General features: G+C 53.6%; 1 long non-coding RNA gene across 1 annotated transcript; it reads left to right on the top strand.

Annotated features, from left to right (window-relative positions):
* Positions 1 to 800: 800 nt before the first annotated feature.
* On the top strand, positions 801 to 6,800 carry LOC147572957 (uncharacterized). The gene is made up of 2 exons (XR_015245407.1): positions 801 to 1,067; positions 5,978 to 6,800. It is a non-coding gene; the product is annotated as an uncharacterized LOC147572957 (long non-coding RNA).
* Positions 6,801 to 7,006: the final 206 nt, after the last annotated feature.

A 7,006-nucleotide genomic window follows, 5' to 3' on the forward strand; every position in this document is an offset into this window, starting at 1 on the left:
CTGAAACCTGGGGGCTTCCAGAAGGCACCTGGAACATACGGGGGAAGGCAGAGGCTCTGGATGTCTCAAAGGGCAGGTAATGGGCTGCCTCCAACAGAGTCATCACGGGGCCTGTTAAATGCCAACTCCTAGGGCACCCCTACCCCCAGCCACTGGGTCAGGATCTCTGCAGGCAAGACAGAAATTGAAACTTTAAATCAATCAGCACATGGGAATACAAGAACCACTGCCTTACTGGGTTAACTTGGCCAGAACTGGGGGTGGGGGTGCGTCATCCGAAGTCTGGCTCAGGTGGATCCAAACACGAAAGCGAATAAAGAGGAGGGGGCGGTTGCTACAAAGGGCGAAGTCCAGAATACGACCGACCTACTGGCCTGGCTCCCGGAGGTGTTGAAAACACTTCCCCCCAAGGCTTCCTCACCGCCTCCCTGCTACTCCCACACCCCCGGGTCCCTCAAACCATGTCCAAAGTTCAACAGTTTCAAAGAGGCAGCCCTGAAGTGAAGGAACAAACATGACCTTTGGCAACAGCAGGGTGGGTTTCCAATCTGGACTGCCAAGGCCCTGTGAGCTGTGTGGCCTTGGAAGGGTCCCAGGAGGGCCCTTGTGATGTGGTCCCTTAGGGCCTGGGTGAGGATAACACAGGTCTATGTGTGTCAAGGCCAAGCGCATTGTGGTTCTCAGGAATAAGGATTCCTTCCTCTTTCCCACTCCCTACCCAGCCACACACCCACCCTTCCCTTTGTTCCTTTCTCTGTTATGCAACCAAAGTTTAAATCCTTCGTAGGTTCACTGCCAGCAAACAGCAAAACAGTGGCCTGGCAAAGGGAGGTTTCGAAAACCACATTGCCCACGTTCTTGTCCACGTGCTCTAGGACAGGACCTCTGCACTCTTTCCCCAATATCGCAAAGAGCCCCGTAAGTGGTTACTTCCCCAAATCGCTGAGCTGCGGCCAGCTGTTGCTATGGCGACCAGAACCCGCTGACAACCATCTCGAAGGGCCTCTGAGGAGGAGACTGCTTGGCTTCCATTCACACGCAGTTCAAACGGCTCGGCTCGCCCACAGGTACTGACAGCACCCGCCGTGCGCCCGCCCTGAGCGGCCACCTCGCAGAAACAGAAGTAGGGTAGAGCTGATCCCCGGCCCGGAGGGGCTGGTGGTCTCCTGGACACCGGTGTAGTTCAGTGATTCTCAAAGTGTGGTCCCCAAACCAGCATCACACCTGGGACTTGGCTAGAAATGCCACTTTTCAGACCTCTTCCCAAGTCCACTGAATCAGCAACTCTGGGGGAGAGGGGATCCCCAAATCTGTGTGTCAATGAAAGCCCCCCTCTCAAGGGATGCTGTTGGAGGCTGAGGTTTGAGAATCACAGATCTCACTAAAACCTCACACGATCTCAAAAGGTGTGTACTAATGTTCCCATAATACAGATTAGGACACTGAGGCTCTGACCTGGTCTGGTGTGTGACGTGCTGTAGGCTCTCGGGTCCCTCGGGGTTGTCAGGTTCTATCTCTGTAGCACCTGTGTGAAGGTAACGAGCCGATCTTCTTCCGGGGTCCCACCTGGAGAAGCCTACCCCCGTGGAGGTATCTTACACTGCATCCAGCAGGGGCAGGGGCTGAGCTGGCCCGAGCATCCTGGCACAGACACAGGCTCTCAGAAAGCAAGAACCTCAGGGCGCCTGGGTGGCTCATTTGGTTAAGTGTCTGACTCTTGGTTTTCAGCTCAGGGCGTGATCTTGTGGTTCATGAGATCGAGCCCCGCATCGGGTTCCGTGCCGACAATGCAGAACCTGTTTGGGATTCTCTCTCTCTCCTTCTCTCTGCCCTTCCCCACCTCTCTCTCTCTCTCTCTGTCTCTCTGTGTCTCTCTCAAAATAAATAAATAAACTTAAAGAAATAAATTAAAACAAAAAAACAAGAGCCTCACAACAGGGCAGAGAACAGCTGGGAGGAATGTCAGGAGAGCCACCCTGGTGACAACCGCTTGCCCCAAATGTGGCAACGCTGAGCTGACAGAGTGTTCATCCAGCCAAGGCCACCCTCACTTCCAAGCCTCTTCCTGCCCAAACCCAGCCCTGAGACCTTTTGTTGTGTGCTCACTCACCTCTATCCTGCATTGGTCTCTTTCCATGCACCCGCCCTCACAGACTCGCAGGGTCCTGGAGGTGTTGAAAACCTTACACGCCACCCCTCCCCAAATTTGGAATCTACTTTTTCAGTAACTCATGGCTTCCAGCCACTTTTTGCATACACCCCCTGACGAGGCACTCGCTGCCTTTTCAGGCAACCCATCCATCTGTGAAATCTCTGGCTGGCTCAAGTTCCCTTTGAATGAGCTGACATACATCCCCGTGCCTTTACACCTTTACAATATGAGTTAATCCAATACCTTTTAACAGAGATTATAGACTTATTTTCCAAGTACCACATGAAGTAAGAATATCTATGCCAATCAGTTCTCATGAACCCACCACCCACCTCTGCAGAGAAACAGAGCAGGCGAAACATACCAACCCATCATCTTGAGGACAGTGGGAATGAGATCAGGGTGGGGGTAGGGAGGGGCAGGAGGAAGGACAGGAGGAGGTAGAAGGAAAGCTCCAAGCTGCCTTGGAGCCACCATCCTGCCACTTGGCCCTGAGGGACCCTGGCAGGACTGGAGCAGGTTTCCCAAGGGCTGATGCACACTGGGGCCCCCTTTAAGAAAAAAGGCTGTAAGGGGCACCTGGGTGGCTCAGTCGATTAAGCGTCTGACTTCGGCTCAGGTCATGATCTCATGGCTCGTTGAAGCCCCACGTTGGGCACTGTGCCGACAGCTCAGAGCCTGGAGCCTGCTTCGGATTCTGTCTCAGTCTCTCTCTGCGCCTCCTTTGCTCGCGCTCTTTCCCTCTCTCTCAAAAATAAATAAACATTAAAAAAAATTTTTTTTAAGTAAGAAAAAAGGATAGAATATTACAAATACCATGACCCAGATTTTGTTCCATTTTGAGAAATAAAGTCACAGATGGATGTTTTATAATGACAGAGAAGTTAAAGCTCACTCACGGTGTTTTTAGCCATAATTTTCAGGTTTCTTCTTCTTTTTTTTTTTTTACAGCAAACAGGGGTCTTGCAGCTTCAGGGAAATGTGCCTCTGACCCTGGGTGTGTTGTCCCGATTTCCCGGCCTCAGTTTCTTGTCTGCGAAACAGGGGAGATCCTACTCACTTTCCTTTTTTTAAATTTTTAAAAATGTTTTGAATGTTTACTTATTTTTGAGAGAGCGAGTATGAGCAGGGGAGGGGCAGAGAGAGAGGGAGACACAGAATCCGAAGCAGGCTCCAGGTTCTGAGCTGTCAGCACAGAGCCTGACACGGGGCTCAAACTCACAACTGTGAGATCATGACCTGAGCCGAAGTCAGATGCCCAACTGACTGAGCCACCCAGGCACCCCTAGCCTACCCACTTTCCAAAGCTGGTTTGAGTAACAAGCTGAATGAAGGGGAAAATATCTGCTGGGATGTTCTCCGATTTCTAAAGATGACTGCTGGGAGCCCGCATGGCTGGGGAAACCAGTAAATGGCTCCTAAGGCAAGGAGAGGGACAGACGGGCGCCTGGGTTCAGTGCTTCGCATGTGGGAAGCCCAGGCGAAATCTCCCTGGGAAAACCAGTGACCTCAGAGGACTAGCCCTCTAGTAAAAGACACTGATCAACCCCTCATTACCAATCACTTTTGGTTTTCAGGATTACTTTTCACAAAATTCTTTCCCAAGCGGCCCTCAGTGCATTTCTGAGGAACGGCTTTGCACGCATGTGGTCTCAGAGACCCTGTTCACCCCAGAGGCAGCTTCCCAGGGCCTTGGAGAAACCCTTTGGCTTTGGGGCGGAGGGCGGGTGGGTCATGCCCCACAAGGAAGGAAACCCGATCAGGCCCCTCACGGAGATCCGCAGGGACGATAACAGGATTAGTTTAATCCTTTTGGCAACATTGGCTCTGCCAAGCTGGCCAAGAAGAAAAGATGACGCTGTTGTTCAGGAAAGAGAAAACAGCTACGGCCTTGTTGCCCTGAATGTGTTTTGCAAGAATGCCTTATAAACTCCCTCCTAGCTCCTGGCCCAAGCCAGGTGTCTTCGGGTGCCCAATTCGAGACAGCAGCCACTACGAGTCCGGCCTCCCAGGCAGGCTGCAGGCGGCACCCCCATGCAGGGCTGAGGCCTGCTTGCAGAGAGGCTTCACCCCATCCCACCCTTCCCAGGTCATCCAGACCAGCGGCTGCAAACCTCAGGAGGCGGAAGAATCCCCATGCACCATTCCAGGGACCCCATTCAGGAGGCCAGGGGCCAGGAATCTGTATACATTTCCATCCCGTGGGTGGTTCAGAAAGCGCAGAGCTAGAGAAATAAGGGGTCTTTCTCTAGGGACTCAGCCTGACACCCCGCAGCTGGGCCAGCACTCCCCTGCGTCCCCCACTGCCCACCCAGGCCCGCTAGACGCGTGTAGTAAGCACTGCCCTTGACAGGCCAGCCCTGGGCCTCCCAGGCCGTGTGGCCTTGGGCACCCCGCTCTGCTTCTCTAAGCCAAAAATGCCTGCCCAGACAGCCTCCAGGAAAGAGAGAGGTTGACCGTGAAGATCTGTGCACTGCAAGCCTCTGGAAAATTCCCCCGAAGTCACTGGTCTTCGGCTTGGGGGCTCAGGGCCGGAAATTGGAAATGGCCAAAGGATTGGGACAGGGTGGGAGCCGGTGAGGTGGAAGAGAATGGAAGAGGGTAGCACGTCACTTGGTCCTTCCACAAACTGAAAAATAGTCAGCACAGACAAAACTTCCAGATCATCACATGCAACCTCCTCATCTAGAGATGTGACAACTCAGCCCAGAGAGGCTGAAGCTGCTGCCCAAGGTCACACAGTAAATGGGTTGGCAGGACTGGGACTAGAGCCCTCGGTTCAGCATCCCTATCCAGGACTTGTCCCATGACACCACCAGGCCTGGTGCAGGTCGGGGACAGGCACCACACCAGCTCCTTCCTCCCCTCAACCCCCCGCAGGCTGGGGTGGACAGAGGGCATGCCAGAGCCCCACCAGCTACCTGCCTCCTCACCGAGGCTTCTCCAAGCCGTTCTGCCCATCCCTAGCTCCTCTCAGGTCTCAATCCCACCGTCCTGCCAAGTACGGACAGCCAGCTCTCTGCCCTCCTTGCCTTGGACCAGGCTTCCCTCAGAGGGACAAGGTGGGGGCAGTCCTGCCACCTCCTGGTGCTCAGTCTCCAGCCTCCTAACCCCTGCACCTGCCCTGTCCCCATGTTGAGGATGCACCCACCTGGGCAGCCGGGGGTGTAGATGCCCTAGGCAGGGCCAATCAGCAGGGGCAGTTCCTGTGCTGGGCACCGTCCTGCCTTCCCAGGACTCGAGCCCCATAGTGGCCTTTTACGGGGCAGAGGGGCATGGTGTGATGGCTTAGTTTAGGGTATCTGTATCTGAGAAACGCCTCCACCCTGAGTGGCCCTGCCAGGCACCGAAAACAGCGAAGTGAGGCTGGAGCTGGTTCCAGAACAGCCTCTGCCCTGGCCAAGGCCTTCACCCCTCACAAAACAGCCAAGATGCCCCATTCAGCCAAGCCCAGGCTTCTTGTGTGTTTATGAGTAGGGCCCAGGGGAGGGAGGCCTCTTTGGGACATATGACATCCTTAGCACCCCATAGTCCGTGCTTGGAAGCTTCAGACCCTGGCATCAGGAGCCAGATATGACTATTCCCACCTACTCTGGGAACTTGAACAGGTTATGCCACCTCCAAGCCTCAGTTTCTTCATCTCTAAGATGGAAATAATTATAACACTCACTTCATAGGATTGACACAGGACCTAGCAGGTAGGTACTCAGTCACTATTTGAATGAATGAATGAATGAATGAATGAATGACCAGAAAGATGATTAGGACAGTGAGGGATCTGGAAACTAGTCCAAATATATCTTAACAACCCTATTTTCTCAATAGGTCACCCTGTCTGGGACAGATGCCTAAGGCCTCTCCCATTACCTACCAGCTCAGGCTGGAGAGGAGGAGGAGGCCAGTCACAGGGGCTGAGGGGCTCACCTGGGAGTCTGTATATGCTGGGGAGCCAACAAAGGTTGCATGCAGCATGTGCACTTTGGATCAGAAGAGCCTGGGTGCTCAGGAGAGAAGCCACGAGGATCTTCACTGGGCAGGGCCAGTAGGGAGGAACTGAGGACCTGGCCAAAGAGGCATTGTAGAGGCCCTACGATGGGCCTTTAGTGACAGATGAGAGAGTGAGGGTGAAGGAGGAAGGGAAGGTTCTGGCATATGAAGTGACTGTGTAAGTCCTGGAGCAGGGGACATTGGCCACCATTCTTCAGAGTGGTCCTCAGTGATCTCACCTCCTGATATCCCACACTATATCAGGACTGGCCTATGTGACCACGAGCCACACAGGAAGGAGGGTGACATATGACCCAAAGCTAGGCCATCAAAGACATTGCAACTTTTCTGCCCTACTTCCTTTTCTCTGATCAGCTCTGGGGAAAAGCCAGCTGCTACGCTGTGGGAATACATAGCCTCAAGAAGAGGCCCTCATGGCATAAGACTGGGGCCTTCTGCCAAAACCCAGCGAGATGCTGGGCTCTCCCACCAATGGCTGTGCGAGTGAGCGGGAAACAGACCCTCCGGCCCCAGTCGGCTTCAGATGCTGGCAGCCCCACGTGTAACCTCAAGGCAGGCCTTGAGCCAAACCATCCAGCTAAGCTGCTCCGAATTTTCTGACCCACAACAACTGTGAGATAATAAATGTTTGCTATTCCAAGCTGCTGGATCTGGGAATCATTTGTTATGCAGCAATAGCCACCTAATACAGGGACCTAGAGCACCATGATCTTACTCTCCTGCCGTCCTTCCTAGAGGAAGGGAAGATTATTATTACCACTGTGTGGTGTTGGGGCTGGGTGTCCCCAGTCACGTGGCCCATGGCTTTACCCACCTCCCTTTAGAGCTTACAGAGAATTTTCACAT

This window comes from Puma concolor, chromosome E3 (assembly GCF_028749965.1).
Source record: "Puma concolor isolate L17-30 chromosome E3, mPumCon1.1.hap2, whole genome shotgun sequence".
Classification (NCBI taxonomy): Eukaryota; Metazoa; Chordata; class Mammalia; order Carnivora; family Felidae; genus Puma; species Puma concolor.